Here is a 16,603-nt window from a genome sequence, read left to right on the forward strand (position 1 = left end):
GTACTTTCAGACTTCCATTAATAAAGTGAGTTTTTACTGTCGGAATGTCAAATTACCCCATCTCCGTCCATTCTTGCATCAACAAAGGCTACAGAACTTTGAGAAATCTTTGGCTTTTCCATTTCCTTCATTTCTAATGCCTAACTTGTATTCTTTCTTTTAAAATGTTTTTCTGCTTCATTATTCCTCTCTCTTCCCAGTGCCACAGTTCTCATGCATACAGGTGATTATCTCTTATGGATTACTGTGTCTAGCTCATTCCCCTCCCTGGCTCCTCTTCTTCACCCATTCCCTAAACATTCGGCTTTCTCAGGATCCAGTCCCTGGCTCTCATCTCATCTCACATTGCAGGCTCCTCCTAGATGATTGCATCCATTCATCAACCTTTACTCAAACAGCTACCACTCTAAAATTTTTATCTCCAGTCCCAGTTCTGTCCAGAGCTCTAAACCAGCGTTTCTCAAACTTGAGTGTTAAACATCTTGTTTTTAAGGGGACAGCAATTAGTGTATGCCCAGTGTTAAATTCTTTTTAAAAGTTTTACATATGTACAAACATAAAAGTAAGTATAAGCTTTTGGTAATAGTTTGTTTTCTTTCCAAACATTTTTATATAGTTGAGATCACACACACACTCATACACACACACACGTGTTATGTATATATGACTTTGTATCCTGCTTATTTCTTATTCTTGATATTATAGTATATGCAGAATTCTTTATCCATAAAACTCTTCACAAACATTATATTTTTATGGGTACATAATATCCTATTCTGTGGCATAATTCTTCTGCTTTATAATGTTTAATATTAAGTTAATGAAGCAATGAACATCTTTTTTACATAGAGCTTTATCCAGATTTGAGAGTATCTTCTCACAATAGATTCCTAGAACTGGGAATTGGGAAAGCAGATGTTTTCATTTCAAAGATCTACTTTCTAGGAGTCTGAATGATTTCCCTGAGGTCACCCAGCCAGTAAAATGAAAGGGATGAGAAGGAGAAGGGAAATCTCAGCCCCAGGTTATCTCTGTTGGGTCAGGTTACACATGCTGGATCATGAAGCTCAGTAAGGAATGCTATCCTAAAATTCTTCAGGGGGTAGAGGACCTGGGAGCTGCCCGAGGCTAATTTATGATCTGATTCACTGAAAACATCAGCCTAATTTGGGACCCAAAAATGCAGGTAAATGAGCATGAACTGTTGGGGGCCTCACAGAAGACCAGAAGATTAGGAGTAACTTAGGTAGTACTTTCTCAGTCTCTAATTGTGCTGAAGACACATTTCCACCAGTATTTGTTCTGGTTTGGAAAGGCTGCTGGGACCCTTCATGGATTAACTGTAATGCCCAATCTTTTTTTAAAAATTAATTAATTTTTTAATTGTATTTTTTTGAAGATACATAGATCACAAAATATGTTACATTAAAAAATACAGGGAAGCAGCTGTGGCTCAATCGATTGGGCTCCTGTCTACGATATGGGAGGCTCTGCGTTCATGTCCCAGGGCCTCCTTGTAAAGGCAAGGAGGCCTGCACCTGCAGAGAGCTAACGGCCTGTGCCCATGGAGAGCTGGCACAGCAAGATGACGCAACAAATGGAGACAAGCAGACGCAGAAGAACGTGCAGCGACTGGACACAGAGAGCAGATAGCAAGCAAGCCACAAGAGGGAGGGGGATAAATAAAAAAATAAATCTTTAAAATATATATATATAAGAGGTTCCCACATACCCCACACCCCACCCTACCCTACTCCTCCCACATCAACCTCTTTCATCATTGTGGCATGTTCATTGTATTTGGTGAATACATTTTGGAGCATTGCTGCACTGCATGGGTAATAGTTTACATTGTAGTTTACACTCTCCCCCAGTACATTCAGTGGGTTATGACAGGATATATAATGTTCAGCATCTGCCCCTGCAATATCATTTAGGACAACTCCAAGTCCCAAAAATACCCCCACATCACATTTCTTCTTCCTTCTCCCTGTCCTCAGCAACTATCATGGCCACTTTCTCCACATCAATGCTACAATTTCTACCATTACTAGTCACAACAGTTCCATAGTGGAATACCAGTAAGTCCACTCTAATCCATATTTTATTCCTCCATCCTGTGGACCCTGGGTTGGTGATGTCCACTCCATCTCTATATCGAGAGGGGTCTTAGATTCCACATGGTTGATGGATGTGATTCTCCTGCTTGTAGTTGTAGGCACTCTCGGTTCCCTGGTGTGGTGGTTGACCATCTTCACCTCCCTGTTAGCTGACCTGGGTAAGACCAATGAACTGGAGAGTAGGAGTTGCAACTCTGCTGAAGCTCAGGGCCCAGCTGGCACATGGCCAGTCCAGAGATTCAAGTCTCCTAGGTATACACCAACCCCAGTGTCAACCATGGGTTCAGTAAGAGTGACAGAAGAGGCATGTGTAGAAAGGTCACATCTGAGTACAACTCCATCCCACTCAGGAACACAAATTCCAAAGTAGGGCCCACTGACAAGGCACTGAACTCCAGAGGCATCTTTCATGACTGTAGAACCTGTGTGTCTCCGTAGCCCTCAGGAGCACCAGTACCTGGGGTTGTATCTAATTTGGCTGTCTCTGGGATCCTGCTGAGGTGTGCGTAAGTGCAACTCCTCTGACAATTACAGTGTAAGCAATTAATTACAATGTTAGCAAAAGTGAAAGAACAGTACCACACAACAGTTATTTGTAACCTGTCCTCCACCCACACCCAAAGCCCAGGGCTGCTGCAGTTAGGAAATGTCTGATGTGGTTACTCTGGAAGTCATAGCTTCCCAGCTTTTACCCAGGGAGGGATCTGTTTCTTGTTTGGACTCCAATCAACAACTGACTTTTCTGGCCAAAGGGAATGGAAAATTTCCCTCTTATTGCTACAGCATGAAGAAAGTGATGGGTGGGGTGTGCAGTTCACAAAGGCAGAGCATTCAGCCATATAAGAATTCTTAAATTAGAAAATAAAAGCAGGCACCTTGGGTTTGACAGAATGTATTGGTGGCAGTCGATTTAGAAGGAAGAGTTGAAAATAGACCAGGGTTTCTCAAAACCAGCACCGGTGGTGTTTGGGCCAGATAATTCTATGTTGCAGGAGGCTGTCCTGTGCACTACAGGATGTTTAGCAGCATCCCTGCCCTCTACCCACCAGGTGCCAGTAGCTCCCCTCCAGTCACAACAATAAAAAATCTTCAGATACTGTCAAATACACTCTGAGGGTCAAAATCACCTGCTGGTTGAACAACTGAAATAGACTAATTGGTTCCAAAAGAAAGCAGCCAATCCCAAATGTGGGACAAATGGAAAGAAAGGTTTGGGACACAGAAAGTGAGTAGAACATCTTGGGAGAGGAGGACTCCAAATTAGGTAAGAACTGAGGTACTACCCTTAGTTGCCCCAGCTAAGAGTCCTCTCTAGATCTACAGTGTGAGGGAATAGGCATGCATATAGAAGCCCCCTCCCGGGGGCCATAGTGCCTACAATTGAGATAATATCATGTATATAGAACCAGAACTTGGCGTCTGCCAATCTTAACAGAAAAAAAAAAATCCTCTGAAACAAAAAAGTTTCGAAGATTGTTTCTACAGTCATGGAACTGCATAAATCCTATTGAATACTACTATTAGAAAGTGTGACAAGCTGCAAGAATATTGAGACTGGTTTCCTTCTATTTTGATATCCTGCATGTTACACACCAAATAAATCTTAGTGTTAAAAGGGATCTAAGAAACCAGCTGATTAAGCTTGCCAAATTTCCTGCACAACATCCTTGGCAGATGATTAAAACACTTCATAAGGCATATTACTCCATTGTTGGACAGTTCTACCTATATGTGCATTTTTATGAAGACTTGCTGGACCTGGTTCTAGGCCTTGAAGCAACATGGACTAAGTCCACTCCCTCTTTTAGGTATCTGAAAGCAAAGCCTGAAGTCAGTTAAGTTTTTCCCTTATCATCTCCTCTCCACTCCATTCCAGTGCATTCAACTGTTTTTCACATGCCATCATATCTCACTTTCTTGTTCCCCCTGCAAATACTCTCTCCTTCATCTGGGTCAGAAAGGATCCTATTAGGACCTCACAATTGCCCTCAACAATGACTCTAAAGCGTCACCTCCTTCATAAAACTCCTCCACCTCTCACTTTCCTTATGACTTGTCCTTGACTGCACAGATAATAGATGCATCCGAAAGGCACAACCCTCAAGGACACATTTTTTCCTAACCCCTCCTTCTGCCCTGGACCCTATTTCCAACAATTGTTCTTACAAACTTACCTATGTCTTTAGGTCACTTCTTGCCTTTCCTCCAACCTGAGAAGCATGAGGACCTATTTCCACCAGTCACTCTCTCTGTCCTGTCTTTTCAGTTTCCCCTTCTCATTGTCCCCTTCTCCTAGCCTACCCAACCGACATGGCCATCCCTCCTTCTAACTTGAGCACTACAGAACTAAGTCTCCTTCCTCCAAACTGTGGCTTCTGCTAAAGATCATCCGTATTTGAATGTTTATTTTCCCCACTTCCCAGTTATGTCTCACTTTACTGCTGTCAGAATTCTCACGTCAGGCTCCCTTTGCTCCACACGTACCAAGGGATCTGTAGTTCTCCAAACAGGTAATTTTGTATCCTATGCCTGGAATGGTCTCCCCTTATTCAGTTGGCAAACTCCTAAACTTTCTTCAAGACCCTCAGATGCTGACTCCTGTGCATGGTCTTCTCTAGAGAGGTGGGCAGATAATCAGGCCAGTTTTATAGGCATGTTGTACAAATTAAATGAGATAATAGACAGCAAGTGCTTAGCAAAGTGAGTGGCACAGAGTAAATGCTGGATAAATTATTAGCCCCTTCAGTAGGCTCTCCTTCCTTTTTTTGAGGTGCCCATTATTGTCTCTAGGGCCTTACATTCTATTTGTCCAAACACGTGACAGTTTCTCTACCAGCTGACCAGATACTTAAGGGCAGGGGCATCATCTTTTCATCTACACATCCCTAACATTGGGCATAATGTCTGGCACCAGTAATTCAATAACTGATGAATGAGCAAATAACTGCAAGACTACAAGGCAATTATTATTTCTTTTCCTTAACAAGGCAATGCCGGTTCTATGCTGATGGCTCTGGCCTTTCCATCAATGATATCGCACCTCCAATTCACATCCCTGGGATTCAGAACGGTTTGGAATGCCAAAGGGGCCGTCATTGTTCCCTGGGACTGGTTCCCCAGGGTGAATAACCACCACGCTGCATCTTGGGGCTGAGTGAACTCTTGCCTTAGTTTGGCGCTGTCTGCCCTTCATGTGCCAGGATTGCCCCTGAGCAGCCAGCCTCCCTGGGTTCAGCTATGGGCCAGAGCTAAGGGTGAACAAAGCAGTATTGATGCCACCACTCACAAAGCAGGCCCTTGGGCAAGGATCAGAGGGGCTGCCTGTCAGTTCCTCTCTTCCCAGACACAGAACTCAACTTCACCTCTGCCTTCAGGGCCTGGGGTAATATCAGCCACTGACGCAGAGGGAGAAAGGGTATGTTATGTCAGGTGTGAAAGCACTCCAAAGAATGTTGGTTGGTAGTTGCGAAATGGAGATAAATTTTGGTGACCATTTCATTCTGGTGAGAGAGTTTATCACTGTTCTATTTCAGTAACCAACTATAGTCACAAAGAGCTGTGCTCCAACCTTTCACCACAAGAATTCTTTTAATTTTAACATCTCCCTGCCCCCAAGGGCCATTGCTTTGAAAATATTTTTGGTCTAGTATATAAATTGTAGTTTTTACGGAAAATATTTATTTTTTGAATATTTGTTATATGTCGCATACTTTGCCTGTATATTATGTGCTTTACATATTGTGTCTTTTATTTCTCAGAACCACCCTGTGAGGTGGGTATTTTATTTCTAGTTTATGAATGAGGAAACAGAGGTTCAGGGAGTTTTAAGTAACCTGTTTAGGACCACACACTTTATAAGTGACCTGATTTATAGTTAATCAGCTTGTCCAAGGTCACACAGCTCTTTAAAATGATTTCAATTAACTAATTGCTAATTAAGTAAAGAAACAAATGTTTCCCTTGTTATTCAAATAACAAATATTTAAAAATATAAAATGGTTGACAAAAATTATTAAATATAAAAAATATATAAAACTGCCAATCAAAACTTCTAATTAGCATGAGAATACTAACGCTTTTCACTTGATCTAATACACTAGTTGCTAGTTGTCCTGTGCTGTTTTCCTTCCCATCCCCCACCCCCCCAAAATAAATGTACAATCACCAGTAGGACTCTTAAAATATTGTAAATAGTTCACGGACTTTCATTACTCCCTGCAAGTGTCTATGGGTCTGAGACTTCCAGGATGCTACCATAGCTCTCAGGGTATTATCCCTCAAAAACCATTCCTCAAGTTACTGCACAAAAGGACTGAGTACTAATTTTGTTCATGGTGACCTTATCTAAACTTAGGCAAGTTTCTGTTCATCAGGAAGACATGCCACATGCGGTGCCTTTCCTTTGACCTGAACGCTTCTCTGGAGAAAATACAATTGGCAGATTTCTTCAAGCTGTTTGCATTATCCCTGAAGGTACATATCATAAGGGTTTCAAAGGGCTTGTAGGCCCAGGAGAAAAAATGAAAAGCTCACCTTTGCCTTTAGCTTCATGTGACCTTTAGCCAGGGGGTTTGTGGGCGGGGCTTACTGGTGGCTCAAGGTGTATGCAGCAGAGTCTGATTTCAAAGTACTTGGAAGACCATTACTCTAAGACCCAAATAAGAGGTTGGGGCTTTGATTTGCAACAGAAAGACAGTCCCATATCATTCTGCGGAGAAACCAGACTCAGGGAGACCAGAAATATACCTTCCAGCTAAAAGATACGGGAATTCACCTTGAGCTGTTAGCAAGAAGGGCAGGGAGACTGAACTGACGCACAAACCCACAAACTCACTGGAAAGATGAGCCACAGAATTTCACACAAGAGGGAATGCAATGGTGAGGAAAAAATGACAGTTATATTTTCCTTGTGGTCCATCAAACCAGCATAATCCACAATTTGTCAAGTTCTTTGTTAACCTGGGTGTCATTCTCACTACTTATTGTAAAGGAGTGGCTCAGAACCATAATCTGAGCTCAAAGAAACAGTGTATTGAGACTTAATCCTTAGAAAGAGCTGTATGTATAAAGGCATGGAATACAGCATTATTTATAACATTTATAAATGTTAAAAGAAAACAAAACAGGGACAAGTTGATACATTACAGTGATTTCAGTCAGGAGGAAATATACATTGGTAAAGAGAGATAGGATTATGTTAGTATATGGAAACTATCGAAGACAGAATGTTAGGTATAAAAAAAGATGGCAATGCATGTACAGGCTTAGGAAACTAAGCCTGAGACAGGTTAAGGTAACTTGCCTGAGATCACACTGTGGTTAACTGGTGGAGCTGGAAGCAGACACTCTTAACCTCTCTCTGTATTACGAAAGCAATGTGTGTAGTGGCATTGTGTGGACATTTTTTCTTTTACTCTATTCTCCAAAAGTTCTGTAGTACGATTTAAAACATTTTAAAGTGGGTTTTAAGAAATTAGAACTTGTGATGGTTTGAAGCTTTATGGACCCCAGAAAAGTTTGTTCTTAAATCTAATCCATTCCTGTGGGTGTGAACCTACTGTGAGTGGACCTTTTGATGAGGATACTTCAGTAAGGCATGGCCCAGAGTGGGTCTTAACCCTCTGACTGGCATCCTTTATAAGAGAATGAAATGCAGACAAAAAGAGAGAAAGCCACTGAAGCAAGAAGCTGAAGCAATGAAACTGGAAGAGAAGGGAGAGACCAGCAGACACCACCATGTGCCTGCCATGTGACAAAAGAGTCCATGATCTTTAGCAACTGGTCTATGGTAGAACGCATTGGCTGATGATGCCTTGATTTGGACGTTTTCATAGCCTCACAACTGTAAGCTTGTAAGCTAATAAATCCCCATTGTAAAAGCCAGCCCATTTCTAGTATGTCGCTTTCAGCAGCCCAACAGACTAAAACAGAACTCAGAACACTCATAACCTCTGAGAATGTTCAGATAATATATTTAGATCTCATGGGACAGTGAATTTGAGCTCTGATGATAAGCATGGAATTTGATTAAGCACAGGAATGAAAATGTTACCCCAAATCAGACTTGGCAAACATTTTTTAATCACTGGCTATTGGAAGGAATAAATGAGATGAAGCATGCCAGGCATTTAGCACAGTGCCCTGCAGGTCATTGGTAGCAAAGTGCTCCCACAAAGGTCATCTCATTTTATCCTCACAACCATGCAGAGGGGTTAGCTATGATTATCTCTGTTTTGCAGATGAGGAGATTGAGACTTGAAAGGTTAAGTAACTCACCCATTGTCACAGAGTTATTATGTAAGAGAGTCAAAATCAGTTGCCCCCCATTCAGGGCCCTTACTCTCCTCTGAACTTGTTTCTCTCAAAAGCAGGTGAAACCTGGTGCCCTACAGTTACCTAAAGTGATTGCAGGATCTGGTGTGGATTTTCCCCATAAGCCCACAATTTATCCAGGTAAATTCAGATGTTTCATTCTGAGATTCCAAGGTCTCTGGCATCTGTCCTAAATATATCTGTCAAAATCTACTTCCCATTTCTTGTCCACAGGAAATCTTCATTTTTAACCAAGATCAACTTTTTAACTGTCCTTGAGGTAGTTGACTCTCCCTTTCCTATGATTCTCCCAGTGCCTAGGGCAGAAAACAGCCATTTTCTTGGTCTCACCCAGTCATCTCCATCCTTTAGGACCCAGCTCAAGCTTAGCCTCTGCCAAGGAGCCTACCTACCCATATCAATTTCTCCCTCTCTTTACTTCCCAAAGATCTTGTTTTCTACCTCACTTAATTATATGCCCTGTTGTTTTATTCCTTAAATAGTTAATATATCTAAGGCTTGGCTATCTAATGTTGTTGATTCCTAAGGGTAAGACAATTTCTTTCTTTTCTCTCTCTTCAAAGTGCCTAGCATAGTATATATTCCTTTAATGTTTGTATTAATCAGGACTTTTATTTGCAAGTGACAGAAATCCAACTTCTCCTGGCAGAAGCAAAAAAACCAACAGTGGGAGAGGGGCAGGAGTTTATAGACTCATGTAATTGACCAGTCTAGTGGCTCCTGGCATAGTTGGATCCTTGAACATACCATTTGGATAGGCTTGGTTTTGTGGCCACCTGGTTTGGGTTCAGGGTCACCTCTACCCAGACTAAGAGTGGATGTGAAGTGGTTTTCCCCAAAGGAAAAGCAAGCTGCGCCTGTCAAAAGGATGAATGGTATTGGGCAGGCAGAAACAACAGATGCCCCTTACCTTATTGAATCAAATTTTCCAGCACTCTAATAATAATAATAACTGTTCTCCACCGGTCAGGCACCAGACTGTAACCCCATTAGCAACTGCCAAGCAGCAACAGAGCTCTTATTAACCTGATTTCAACTGAAGTGAGCCAGGCCTGGGGGTGAGCTACAAAGGAGAGCTTACAAATCTCTGACACAGCATTTTAATACCACAAGGGATTTTTTTTTCCTTTCCCACAAATTGTGTTAACCCTTCGGGAACAGGGGGGAAACCCAGTGTAGAGCTCATTAGCGGCTTTCCTTCAGAGCTCTTCAAAGAGGCCCCGTCATTTGCCAATGTGATTTTTCTTAATATTGTGCAGACGGCAGGTTAATCCATCTTCAAATGATCTAATTGCATCTAACTTTCGCTTAAGAAATGCTGTGAGGAGTTGCAAAGTCTTCATTGTGGGGTGTATGCTGAATGTCTCCAAGATTACAGAGCCAAACACTCAAACCAAAGCTCGGGAATTTCCAGTGGAAACTTTCAGGGGAAAGAAAATGGGAGGTGGAGAATGGCAAACTGGTAAGCTTCATCAAGTCTAGCAGGCTGAAGATTTCCATTCAAGGCTTGTGGAGCCCCCCCCCCCCCCCCCCCCCCCCCCGTGCCTTCAAAGCCTTGGGCTTCCAGTCACTACGATGGAGGAAAATGGGTAAAATAAAAAGTCAGAGAGAAGAGGGAGGGGTGGGCAAAGGACAGTCGGGATCTTCTGAGTGTAGGGGCAAGAACAAGAACCCCCAACGGCCTGTGGATATTTTCCTCAAGTATTTTCTTAGGGGTTTCCCTGGACTTCCGTTCTCTTGGCCCAGCAACTTTTATACACCTTGCAGAGGGCCTAATTAAACAGATTTACAAAGAGAGAGCAAGCCTGGCACAGGTGTTTGGGGGTGGGGCAGGAAGGTGCTGAGTCTGGAGATGGGGCTGGGAGAAGGTGGAAGAAGGTGGGAGAAGGTGGGAGAACTGCACTAGAAGAGCAAATACCAAAGGTATTAGAGGTAGGGCAAACACCAGTCTTTCTTTCTTTAATTTAGCATTTCCTGTAATTTAGGATAAGCAGCATTATCTTGTTTACACATCACAACTGCTCCAGGTGCATACAATTGTTATCTAAATTTGCATTTGGGAAAAAACCGTGGCTCCCAGTTGAGGCCTCTGCTACAGTTGGTGCTGGCAGCATGGGATTTAAATCTTATCTGACCCCAAAGTGGACAGCATTTGCTAAGCCCCTTTTTCAGATAGGTCAGGAGAGCGAGGTGGATTTGGGTGGGCTGGATCAGGGTCACATACATGCTGACCCTCCCCCCTTGCAGTTCCTGCCAGTGTAGGTACAGATAACTCTGGCTCTCCCCTTCCCTGGCAGGCCTATGGGAATTATTATTTTTACTAGGATGAAGTCATGGATTAAGCATTAACATGGTTTCTGTCAACATCAGGCCCTTACGTTTTTGTTCTGTTCTCCCCCACAAACATTTATATTGGCCCAGGCTAACAATATCCCACTTTCCATTTGCACGTGCAATCCCTTATGTCTCATCTGGTACACAATATGCTGGAAATAGACTGCAAAAGGATGTGGCAGTAACTAAGGCATTTTATTAATTGCACTCTCAAGTCCCTGGTGACAATGAGAGTCATTGCAAGCCCTGCAAGACCTTCTCTCCTGGAGACTGGCCATATTCACCTCTTAACCCAGGGCCCCAAACAAGTCTCCATGGGGCCATTTATACACAGCAATTCTAAAAGAGAAGCCACAGAAAACAGACCCCTAATAATAGGAATATTAGCAAACTTCTATCAAGGGCTTGTTATGTGCCAGGCACTGTGCCAACGAATCACTCAAATAATTCTCACAATCCTTTGAGATCGATGCTATCGTTATCCCCACTTTACAGAAGAGAACACCTCACAGGGTATGCTGCAACCCCAGAAGTTTCTCTCCTCTAAGTCATGGTATTATTGCTGGGTTGAGTACTTCATTCACTAATTGTTATTGAGGCTTTGTGTCAGGAGTAGAGTTGAGTGGTCCCACTCCTGTTTAGGAGCAACTCATGAATTAAGGAGGAGACAGATAAACTATGGATTGCACATAGTATGAAAGAGGGAAGCACAATTACCGCAGGAGAGCAGAGGAAGGGAACCCCCTTCAAACTGAGCTCTTACAGTGAAGAGAGAAGAGAGCATTCTCCTTATTGGCTTCCCTCTCCTCTGCTAGAACACAGACAATCCTTCATCCCACAGAACCCTACTTCTCCATCAACCGCTGAGGGCCATGGCTATTGTAAGAGGCCAAATATTCTGGCTGAATAGAAAATGGTCGACCCTTCATCAGACACATCCACATTCCCTTCCCTGCAGTTCCTGCTCATCCTTGATGATGTGGATGAGAAAAACCCATAGTATGCTCCCTCCAAAGAGCTATCAAGATTTACAGGTGTGTACATGGGGTGGCTGGGGTGTGGCAAAGGGACATGAGTTAAATATCAGTTCTGCTTTCGGCAATACTAGGCATTTTACATGCACTCTATCAACCTATTTCACTTATCCTATTTACTTTTACTTATTTAACTTAATCCTTCACTCCTGCATCTGGTCTAAACCATCTCTCAAATCCTACTTTTTTACAACTCACCTACCCCCCCATCCTAGTACAAGTCCTCAAATCACCTATTTTTCTTCTGGAATAGTCTAACAGCCCCGCCTTCCAGCTTCTGCTCATACCCTCCCTATCCTCCACACAGTTACTAGAGTGTTTTTCTGAAATTATAAGTTAGAACATGTTATTCCTTTAGCTAACCCCACCCCCACCCCCACCCCATGGCTTCCATTGCTCTAAGAAGGAAGTCCACACCAAGCTGCAAGATTTGGTTCTTATTTACCTTTCCAATGTCATGGCATACCTTCCACCCCTCACTCACCCAATTTCAGTCACATTGGCCTCCTTTCTATCCTTTGAATGTGCCAAACCATTTCCTACTCCAGGGCCTCTGCTCTTGCTGCTCTTTTGCCTAGAATGGCATTTCCTCCAGCAGCTCTTCACGAGGCTAGCTTGTTCCATCCTTCAGATGTCAGCTCCAACGTCCGCTCCTTAGGGGCAAGCTTATGCTGACAAGCTGTTAAGGCAGTCCCTTTCCTATCCCCAGACACAGCACCCCTTTTCCTCCTATTTTATTTATTCATTTCCATGTTACTGTCCATCATTCCCACTAGGACCAAGCTTCACGAGAGCACTTCTCTGGTAGTGTTCACCACAATCTCCCCAAAGCCTTGGCTTGGCTGCACAGTGGTTGCTCAATTTGTTGAATTAGCGAATGAATTCTTCTCAAGCCTCCAGAGTGAACCTCTATATTACCCTTTTGCAGTTCCAGAAACTGAAGCTCAAAAGTGTGGACAGGATCCAAAACAAGACATGCATGGCTGTGATGCCAGGCCTCTTGTTCATATGTCAGCAAATCTCTCAAACAAGGAAGGCAGCATGGATGAACCTTGAAGACAGCACACTAAATGAAATGGGCCAGACACAAAAGATCACATATTGTATGATCCCATTTATATGAAATATCCAGAATAGGAAACTCCATAGAGACTGAAAGCAGATTAGTGGTACCTGGGACTGAGGACAAGGAAGGTAGAAAATGGAGGAGAACTGCTTAATGGGTACAAGCTTTCTTTTTTGGAGTGTTGAAAATGTTCTGGAACTAAATAGTGGTGATGATCACACAACATTGTGAATGCCACTGAATTATACAATTTAAAATGGCAAATTTTATGTTAACTCTATTTTACCACAATAATGATAATGATAACAACAACGAAGAAGAAAGAAGGAAAAAGGAAGGAGGGAGGAGGAAGGAGGGAGGAGGGAGGAGGAGGAGGGGGGAGGAGGAGGGGGGAGAAGGAGGGGAGGGGGAGGGGGAGGGGGAGGAGGAGGAGCAGAAAAGAAGAAAAAAAAGAAAGCAAGGGAAATTTCCTAGGAAAGCTAGGTACCCCACAGCAATTTGAAGGCTAGGCAAGGAACACACCCAAAGCCATGATCTCCCTACCCCCTGGGCTGTGCTGGCTGCAGATATTCAAGCTGGGCTGCCTGTTTCCATTGTAGTGAACCTCTGCAGGATCTGCCTGCAAGAGTGGTGCACTGTTTCAAAATTAACCCTAATCTAAAAGAATAACATTTTACTTTGCAACTTTGTGGTGTTTCTTTTTTCAATTTACCCCTTCTCTTTAATCAGAAGGATCACCCAAACCATCATATATACATACGTATATATATATATATATATTTTTTTTTAATCCAAGAGGAAATGTAGCCTGCTGAATGCTTTGAAATCCTGTCGGACTGCTGCTCCTGTTTTTCGAATGTCTATTTTTAGCTCTAAACAGAAAAACTGATCCAAACAAGTACACTACTCTGGAGAAGTTGTGAACTCTATAGTGTTTAGCCAAGGAAGGTCTCTCTGAAGCAGAACTGAGCTGGGGATGTGGTGGGAATTAGGGTGGAGCTCTGTGCTGGAATTTGCCTCACACATCTTCCCAGCCCCAAAGCCAGGACCTCATCCATTCCCCAAGTTTAGGGCAATGCTTCTTATTTTGCCCCCAAACATCAAATTCCCCTGGCTCTGATTATCAGGGTGCATTTTCTGTGTTAGAAGTCTGGATTTTCAAATTTTATCCTGAATTCAGTGAAACAGACTGAATGTGCAGCTCGATTCTACACATATGACGGAGGTTTCAGGGCTGTTTGGAATGACCCCACAGTGTGGATGGTCACCATCTTTCTGGATCACCAATCTAGAGAGGCAATGGCTGCCTGATGCCCAGGTCACTGGTAAATGAATGAGCAAATGGCAAATCCTTCATTCGGTCAGTTCTTTGACAAATGCCCATTATCTGTGCTAAACCCATTATCTTATTTTAACAGAACAAATTGTCACTTGACTTCAACTATGTGCCAAGCACTAGAATAAACAGTGAACAAGATGGACAAGTTTGCTGCTGCCACTGAGCCTACGGCTTCTCTGGACTGTAGCGCTGCCCTGTCCAACATGGTTGTTACTAGCCAAACAAGACTTTGGGACACTTGAATGTGGCTAGTCTAAATGAGAAAACAAATTATGTATTTAACTTAATTTTAATTTTATTAAAAATTGAACCAGTGAAAAATACCTTTCCATTAAGCGCAACTTTACTATTTTGGAAGGACATTTTAAGGTAACCCTTGCATCACTTAAGATTTTACTGTTGCAGGGTAGTGCCTATATCAGGCTAGTACACTGTTTCTAATATTACACATTAACATATCCACTATCTCATCAGTGTAAACAGATTGATTCCATCTGAATGATTTTTTTCTTTTCTTTTTTACCCTCTAATGTCATATTGGAAGATGTTTATTTGAATATTTTATGCAGACAGCATGAGTCAATGTGAGACCTATGTAAATCATAATAGGCAATTGAAATACTATTCTTATTACAATATAATTAAAATTATTTTTCTTGTTTAAAAAAATAAGTATGGGCTGACGTTTAAATTTAAAATGAAGGCATACTACTGATGCAGGAGAGATACAGAAGCTAGTATTATGATCAGAACAGTAACAAAAAGGAGACTGGAAAAGGGTTTCACAATGAATGAATAAAAGCAAAGCCAAAAAAAGGTGTTTGTTGTAAAAAATTGTTTAAGGTAATGAACTGGACAATATTAAAGAAATTTCCAGCAAAAACATAGCGATTTTAATGAAAAGTTCTCTCTCAGTGGGAAGCATCAATGAAATTATCACCTGAAATCAGAATTAAATGTTCTACAAAAAAATTTCTACACAATTTTAACAGGATCTGAGCTTGTAACTTTGGCCTTCTATAAAACCATTTTTGGAGGGAGAAATAGTAAAAGAAATTATTGATTTAGTTATGGATATTTTGTTTAAAAATTATGAGGAAAGACAAAAAAATATTTTACAAAAAGTGAAATGTAATCAATTATGCCACCAATTTCCTGAAGAATACAAAACCTTTTTAATATGCACGATTGTTTTGTAAACTCACAACTTCTCAAATAAAAAAAAATTAACATTGAAAAATCTCAAAGATCAATTGATTGAAAATTTTAAAAGCTGTGGGTACTTTTCTTTGCCTTTGGATGTATCATGAGATATAAGAAAATCAGGCTAAGTAATATTTTAGTTTTACCTTAAAGGACACCCAAATTCACAAAGAAATATCATTTTGCAATCTATAAAATCTAACTCCTCAGATATTTTCAATTTTTTTTACATCCGTCAAAGAAGAATTTCAACTAGGTATGAAAACATGCTAGTTTCTAGCATAATGGATGGTATGCTATCTTTAATTAGTTAAAATTCCAGAATTACTGGAATTTTAAAACAAAAGACGGATGGTTCTCTTATCCCTTTGTTCCACTGTATGATACATACTGAAAATATTTGTGCAAAGTTTTCTGAAGCAGACTCTATGAAACATATCATGGAGGCAGATGTTAAAATCATTCAGTATATATGTGCAAATGGAATCTCTGCCAGATTATAGAAACATTGAAAGAAATCATAGGCAATGAATTAACTGATCTTGTGTGCTTTGTTAGTGCTGGTTGGTTGAGTTGTGGAAGAGTTTTACAAAGATTTACTGTACTGTTAACTCCAATTCAAGATTTTCTTGAAGCAGAAGGAATGTTTGCCAAATAGTCAATAATCAAAGAAAAAAATGGCAATATGATTTACATATTCTCACAGATATCACATTGCAACTTTTAAACTACAAGTTAGATTTGAAGCTTCAAGGAAAGGAAAAGGTTATTTGTGCTCTAGATAAATAGGTATGAGAATTTATATTGAAACTGAGACTTTTCCTAATACAAATCAATAATCATGATTTTTTACATGTTAAAAAAGAACCAAAACGCAGATTTTAATTGTAATTGACAGTGTTTTGTAAATTGGTTGCAAAAACTACAAGAAAATTTTGAAGAATGCTTTGTTGATATTGATAAATTTAGTATTGCGTTTAATTAATGTAAGACACCTTCAAATTCAATATCAAGAAAACTGAATAATACTTTACTCTTAGTAAATAAGAGTTAGTAAATTTACTTAACTTGGATAGACATAGTTTTGAAACTGATATGCTTGTGGTGCAAAATTAATAAAAAATGGCTTTTTTTGCTCTTCAATACAGTTATTGGAAAACTTGGAAATATGAAT

The 16,603-nt window shown here is 41.1% G+C and overlaps 1 protein-coding gene across 2 annotated transcripts in view; it reads right to left on the bottom strand.

Moving 5' to 3' along the window:
• ROR1 (receptor tyrosine kinase like orphan receptor 1) overlaps positions 1-16,603 on the bottom strand; it is a 429,702-nt gene that overhangs the window by 119,912 nt on the left and 293,187 nt on the right. The gene's annotated exons all lie outside the window — the stretch shown is intronic.

Source organism: Dasypus novemcinctus, chromosome 9 (assembly GCF_030445035.2).
Source record: "Dasypus novemcinctus isolate mDasNov1 chromosome 9, mDasNov1.1.hap2, whole genome shotgun sequence".
In the NCBI taxonomy this organism is placed as follows: Eukaryota; Metazoa; Chordata; class Mammalia; order Cingulata; family Dasypodidae; genus Dasypus; species Dasypus novemcinctus.